This window comes from Penaeus monodon, chromosome 24 (assembly GCF_015228065.2).
Source record: "Penaeus monodon isolate SGIC_2016 chromosome 24, NSTDA_Pmon_1, whole genome shotgun sequence".
NCBI lineage: Eukaryota > Metazoa > Arthropoda > Malacostraca > Decapoda > Penaeidae > Penaeus > Penaeus monodon.
The window spans coordinates 35,997,853-35,998,054 of NC_051409.1; positions in this window are offsets into that span (position 1 = coordinate 35,997,853).

Sequence of the window (202 nt, forward strand, 5' to 3'; positions counted from 1 at the left end):
TTACTTACTTTACTCTTCCATCCTGTTTCATGAATTGATATTATCATTTTTGTTGTATATGGCCGAGCAAAACTAACCCTTTTAACCATTTCAGATTGCCAGCTTCAGCGCCACCTACCTTGTGATATTACTGCAGTTCAAAGGCGCAGAAAAATCACTTTAAAAAGGCTGAAGTAGTAAAAGAAGCAGAATATGTAACAAT